Source organism: Equus asinus, chromosome 2 (assembly GCF_041296235.1).
Source record: "Equus asinus isolate D_3611 breed Donkey chromosome 2, EquAss-T2T_v2, whole genome shotgun sequence".
In the NCBI taxonomy this organism is placed as follows: Eukaryota; Metazoa; Chordata; class Mammalia; order Perissodactyla; family Equidae; genus Equus; species Equus asinus.
This window is the reverse complement of record NC_091791.1, coordinates 56,923,330-56,929,329: the sequence shown is the minus strand read 5'-3', so window position 1 is coordinate 56,929,329 and position 6,000 is coordinate 56,923,330. Positions and strand designations below refer to the sequence as shown.

Below are 6,000 nucleotides of genomic sequence, written 5' to 3'. Positions count from 1 at the left end.
TACCGTTTAGAACAAAGGGAGACTTCTTTCACCCTATACAGGGTATGTTCGCAGCACTGACATTTATCGGCTTTTTGGGGTACATAAAGCTTCTCTATAAACGCGCTGCTTAGCATGCAGTCTGGGAAACACAGCGGCAAGCGTCAGCAGTATCCTTTGATCGTAGTAGTTAAAAGTGGAAAAACCGAAGCAACCTGCTTCCGCAGCGAGCAGGGTTCGAACCTGCGCGGGGAGACCCCATTGGATTTCAAGTCCAACGCCTTAACCACTCGGCCATCGCTGCCACGAGAGAAACGGGGAGGCGGAAACAGTTTAGTGTAATAAGAACTGCACGCACGCGCGCCAGGCCTGCAAACGGGCGGGGCCTACAGCCTCCCGGAGCTCTTCTCTGTGAGAGGCGGCTGGGGTTGACCGCTCAAGTTGCTGCAGATAAATCTGGGAAGTGAAGAAATACTAGAAACTTCCTTAAGTAGTTTAAGTAAACTCCTTTACTGAGAAGGTCTTAGAAACCCTTCCCTTTGCTGCGCTCCGAAAATCGCAACCTTGCTGGGCTTCTGGTTGCCGATCTAGTTTTTGCCCTCCCGCTTCTTCATTAGGTCCTTGAGAGAGCTGTGAAACACAGATCTATCCTGTTCAGTGCTGCGGGCCCGCGCTCTGGAAAGTTTCTGCATTTCTTTGAGCGGCTGCTTTCCCGACCGAGTTTCCCGGGGCCCGGGCACCCGCAGCCCTCCTCTCTCTGCAGAACGTGAGGGGCGTGAGCAGTCGGGCGGTGGGCTCGTCTCTCCCCGGCTGCTGCCCATGCAGCCATCTCTCATTCTCCTCTCCCTAGTGAGCCCTTCTGGAAGAAATTGGGCCCTAAGTGTGGTCTCAGCTCTCTCAAGTGATGGGGAGCCTTGGAGATGGTTTGAGAACCAAGTTCTGCACGCTAGGTCTGCATTCTACCTGTAAATGCTGTTCATTTCCTCCCTTGTAGGTGCTGCGCTAGGTGCTTTGTTTGCGTTATTTCGTTAAAGCTCGCAGAACCGGGTACCATCTTCGCCCACCTCGGAGAATTAAGGCAGGGAACGCGGCAAAATACTTGAGAATTCTAAGAATGTTTCATCTAATTTGAGATTTTTGCTTTTAGAAATTTTGTCTCTTTTTTAACTTGGGAGAGCTGCACAAGTGGTCCCGATTTCTCTATGAATACTGTATGGGAAAAAAGTTATTCCTGACATTCCCAGGCATGTTTTGTCGTATATATGAACTTGCAGTTTTCCAAGAGATAGTATCCAAGAAGAGATAAATTTTTGTCTTTTTATCTTGTTCTTAGATTCTGCATGTGCTCTGAGATAACCTAAAATTTAGTCTTACTATTTTATTAGTTGTATCTTGATCTTGAAGTCTTTTTTTATTCTTTTCTTCTGTGCAGTTGAATGATAATATTTACTGAAAGATCTTTCTCTTTCTTGACTTCTTCCCCTTTTAAGAATTCTCTTCAGTTGTTTAAAACCTTGACAATAATGGGAAACGATTATAGTTAAAATAGTTAAACCAAAAATTCTACTCTGAGGTTTGTTTTTTTTGAGGGGAAAGGATGACTGCAAAGGAAAAGAATCTATTACAAAGTTAATGTGTTTTTGGTGAGAACAATTGTGATTAAAATTTCTTTGCAGGATTTCAAAAGTGAAATACCTACATTTAATATTTTTCCACTTTTCTGAGTTAATGTAGGCTTTTCAAAAAATGAAATCGCCTTTTTTTGTACTTTATCATATTGCTGAAATGAGCCAAGAGATCGAAAGTATTGCAGATTTTATTTTCAAAAAGTGTGAATTTCCAAATGACTTCTTTTAGATCCAACCTTAAGTCTTTAGCATTGCCATTTAATGTGGAGACTGGCAAGTAAGGGAAAAAGAAATAAAATACGTATGTTCCTAAACAATTATGATAAATATATTATGATTCATGACATTAACACCATACAATATTGACTTGTAACCACGGACATTTTACTTGGTAAGGTCCTCTGGTGATTCCGCCGCCTCCTCCACTCCACCCCTAGATTCCGGTCTTTTATGTGGTAGTTTTATTAAGCTAATTTTGAGTGTGGAAGGCAAATATTTTGTGGCTGTCTCTAAAAATGTTTCTCGATGCCACTTTCAGAGGCAGAATACTGAGAGGGATGGGGCACGTGTTTTGGAGCAGTATGGCATGTTTTTGTTCTTTTATAGCAAATCAAAATTTATTTTGATGAGATTTTTTGGAATTAAAAAAAATCATAGAATTTTAATGCTGGCAGAAACATTACAGCTAATCCAAGCCCTTTATTTACAGACAGGAAACTGTGGCCCATGTGTGGCTTATCCAAGGTCACATAACTAATTAATGGCAGATTCAAGACTATAATTTTTTTTTTGAGATGTTCTTTTTTCTTTTTAAAGATTGGCCCTGAGCTAACATCTGTTGCCAATCTTCTTTTTTTCTTTCTTTTCTTCTTCTTCTTCTTCTTCCCAAAGCCCCCCAGTGCATAGTTGTATATTCTAGTTATAGATCCTTCTGGTTCTTCTGTGTCTTCTAGCTCTTCTGTGTGGGACGCCGCCTCAGCATGGCTTGACGAGTGGTGCCATGTCTGTGCCCAGGATCCGAATGGGTGAAACCCTGGGCCGCCGCAGCAGAGTGCGTGAACTTAACCACTCGGCCATGGGGCTGGCCCCTATAATTTGTTATATGAGCCCAGTGTTTTTACTAGATTTTGTTGCCCTCATGTATTCTTTGTTAGTCTCTGGCTCAGTGGCATGTAGATCAAGATGTGTGTATATGGCAACAGACAGAGCGAACAGTAGGGGAGAATTATGAGTTCAACGTTGAAGGCCTGTGAGATGTCAGATACTGAATATATTGTGGTGGATAATTTTTATTCTTCTTTATGCCAGTATCCATTCTCCCAACTGATAATGACGCTTCAGTTGCCCGTAAGGAAGACCCTCCTTCCCCCATTGGATACAACCTTACTTCGACTGTTACTCAAGGTGTCCTACCCTCCTCTGGCCAGTGGGTGAGCATGTGACTTATATTGGTTTTCTGTTGCCACATAACAAATTACCACAAATTTAGTGGCTTAAAACAACATGAGTTTATTATCTCATCCTTATATTTTATAGTAAAAAGTCAAGAGAGAAAATCTGAAACTAAAAATTCAAGAAACAGCAGTATAAGAATATTGTTTAGAAGGATGGAAGTAAATACTAGAATAAACTACTCTAAGAGTTAAAGATCATTATTGTGTCTGGAGAGAAATTGGCCATGAAAACCTTATGAATAGTAGGGGACTGGGACTCTCTCTCCAAGAGAGAAAGGAAAATAAATGAAGAACCAGGTGGGGTGGGGGTGGGGTGGGGAGGGACAACGACACACCAATCAAATTAAATGCTTTGGGGAGATTACCATTTAAGATTATTTGCCCACTTGGTTTATACATAAGAAATACAACATTTTCCTTTCAAATTTTTTTCCTCTTGCAAAATGTCAGCAGCAAGAAACTTAAAAGGACTTGAAAATTGTAAAAGTTGTCTTGCCAATTTTTTGTTTTGCTTTTATGTATTTTTTTAGTTGAAATCAACATAACATGAAATGAACCATGTTAAAGTGAACAATTCAGTAGTATTTAGTACATTTTCATGTGGTGCAACCATCACCTCTATCTAGTTCCAGAATATTTTCATTATCCTGAAAGGATTGCCAAATGTTGATACTGATGCTTTTCTTAGAATGTAAACTTGTACCTTGGCTTCAAAATTTGGTCTTAATATATCAGTCACTCTGGAAATAAGCCAAATTATTATATTCTGATCATTCAATTCCTTCAACACTACACTGTACACAGTTTATAGTTTTCTTTTGAGAAATTCACAAAAGGACACTAATGTCCTTCCTGCCTATCTTGTTCTTTGAACTAGCAATGTAGAAATTACATTACAACAAACACAATATTAAAAAAATTAGATTAACATTATTATTTTGTTTGAGCATATTTAGAAATGACTTTGAAAATGCAGGCAAGAGAGTAGGCAAATCTTATCAAGAAATGGTTCATTTACGAAATGTTAGTAGATCTGTAAATGTTTCTTCTTTTTTTCACCAGCATATTATGCTGCCATTTGTCACATGCTGTAGGATGATCATCATTGTCATTCTGTGATGGAGATTCTCCTCTGAGTGAGGCTTAAAGTGGGTGGAATTTCATGGAGAATAATTTCTGGCACCCTTAGGAGTTCGTGAGAAAAGGGAGTAGGAAAAAGGCCAGAGACTACTTTTATCTTTTCATTTTCCCCTAAAACTCTATTTTTAAAAATTAGATTGCCTCAAATTCCTGTTTTTCTTATTAACTGCTCTTTGTTTATTTTGTGAGATTTAGAAATTAATAAGGAATCTTCAGAGGAAGCAACATTCTCTGGAAAGCAGACTCTTGCCAGCTCTGGTCAGTCATGTATAGTAGTTAAGCCAGATTTGTTGTCTCATTCTATTAACCAAATATACAGATAGCTTATTTTGTCTTATTTTTTAGTGTGGAATAAAATACCACATAATAACAGGTAGACCTAATAAATCTAGGTAACTATGGAGTTTTATAATTAGCACACAACTGTAATTACTAATAATTACAGATAGTAAATTAAATTGGAAACTAAAATAACAATAAAATAAATGAAAATAAATTGTTACATATTAATTAAACATATGTATATGAATACGTACGTATACACAATAATTAAGTGTAATTATTTAGACCAGTGATTCTCAAAGTGTGATTCCCAGACCAGCAGCATTGGCATCACCTGGAAGCTTGTTAGAAATGCAGTAGCTACTGAATTAGAAACTCTAGGGGTAGAGTCCCCCGATCTGTTTTAACTAGCCCTCGAAGAGGTTCTGACGCAGGCTCCCCACGTTCAAGTTTGCAGAACCACCGTTTTAGGCACTGATAGAGCGCCCCCTAGTGTTAGTGCTAAAATTGCATTTGACAAGTTTCTGGGCTTGGCCTAGAAATCCTGATGTAGAGATGAAAATGAAAGAATATTTTTTGCTTTTAAAAATTCTACTCCCATGGGGCCGGCTCCGTGGCCGAGCGGTTAAGTTCGCGCGCTCTGCTGCAGCGGCCTAGGGTTCGGATCCTGGGCGCGGACATGGCACTGCTCGTCAGGCCATGTTGAGGCGGCGTCCCACATCCCACAACTAGAAGGACCTGCAACTAAGATATACAACTATGTACCAGGGGGGTTTGGGAAATAAAGCAGAAAAAAAAAAAAAAAAAGATTGGCAACTGTTGTTAGCTCAGGTGCCAATCCTTAAAAAAAAAAATTATACTCCCTCAATATTTCTTTCAAGCTTTTTCCTATGCATATTTTACCAGTTTTAGAAAATATTATGTATACAATTTTAAACTTTAATCATTTTTGGGCTTAACATTATGGAATAAGCATTATCCATGTCATTGAAAATACTTTGTAAAACATAATGTTTAAAGGCTGCTTAATAGTTCATTCTCCTTATTTTCCACATTTGTACTGCGGGAGATTATCTTTTTAGAAGGAAGGGTGAGGGAGCAGTTCCTTGCCTACCATATTGTCTTTGTACTGTGTATACTTACTAATATCTTCTATGTCACCGGAGAGACATAGATGAATTTGGTAAAACTGTAAAGCAGGCAATAGAGAGTTCTTAAAAATGCTAATTTATTAGAATTTCGTGTTTTTTATTTCATGCCTCCTCGTTTCAGGTTTATGTCCTTCCCATCTCCTCAATTTATTGTCCCTTGGCAGCTCAGTGTCTCATTCTCTGGTTTAGTCCTTTGTGATTCACTTCTTCCATCAGGTATTTTCACAGTCTTTCTCAGGTCCTATCTTGAAGGCTTTAAAGGCAGGAATTTGGAAACTATGATAAGCAATGAAGAAGATATTTTGGGACTGATTAGCTTTTCTTTGCCTTTAATCTCAACATACAGGCAGTTGCTTACTTGAACTT

General features: G+C 38.9%; 1 protein-coding gene and 1 non-coding gene across 2 annotated transcripts in view; one reads left to right on the top strand and one right to left on the bottom strand.

Moving 5' to 3' along the window:
* Positions 1–201: 201 nt before the first annotated feature.
* TRNAS-UGA (transfer RNA serine (anticodon UGA)) lies at positions 202–283 on the bottom strand. The gene has a single exon. It is a non-coding gene; the product is annotated as a tRNA-Ser (tRNA).
* A 388-nt stretch (positions 284–671) lies between these two features.
* The window catches only part of CTNNA3 (catenin alpha 3), a 1,499,312-nt gene continuing 1,493,983 nt past the window's right edge, over positions 672–6,000 (top strand). The window contains exons 1-2 of the mRNA XM_070488663.1: positions 672–929; positions 2,916–3,037. The gene's annotated coding sequence lies outside the window, so the exon portion shown is untranslated. The remainder of the gene's footprint in view (positions 930–2,915; positions 3,038–6,000) is intronic.